Source organism: Mus pahari, chromosome 1, assembly GCF_900095145.1.
Source record: "Mus pahari chromosome 1, PAHARI_EIJ_v1.1, whole genome shotgun sequence".
NCBI lineage: Eukaryota > Metazoa > Chordata > Mammalia > Rodentia > Muridae > Mus > Mus pahari.
This window is the reverse complement of record NC_034590.1, coordinates 37,104,646-37,105,278: the sequence shown is the minus strand read 5'-3', so window position 1 is coordinate 37,105,278 and position 633 is coordinate 37,104,646.

Below are 633 nucleotides of genomic sequence, written 5' to 3'. Positions count from 1 at the left end.
GTTTTGCTGGGTATATTAGTCTAAGTTAGCCATTATGGTCTTTTAGGACTTGTAATGCATTGGTCTTCTGGCTTTCATGGTTTCCACTAAGAAACCAGCTGTTGTTCTGGCGGGTTTTTCTTTATGTCTGACTTATGTTTCTTTTCTAACAAATCTCAACGTTCTGTTTTCTTTTCTGGTCTTGTCTATTTGGTCTTCTGTTGCTTCTTATACCTGTAGGAATGTCTTTTCTTCATTTAGGAAGTTTTCTTCTATGATCTTGTTGAAGATCTGTTTTTTGTCAGTGAGTTGGAATTCTTCCTCATCTATGGGTATAATTCTAAGCTTTGGTCTTTCCATGGTGTCCTACATTTCCAATATGTTCTGTCCTTGTGCTTAAATTTTCTTTTCTATTCCTTGCTTATTTGATTTAGATTTTCTACTTTATCTTTGAGTCCTGATATACCATTTTCTGCTTGCTCCATTCTTCTTGTAAGACTTTCCTGAGTTTTCTTTTCTTTTTTTTTAATTTATTTATTATTATTTTCTTTATTTACATTTCAAATGCTATCCCGAAAGTTCCCAATACCCCATCCCTGCCCCTACTCCCCTACCCACCCACTCCCACTACTTGGCCCTGGCCTTCCCCTGTGA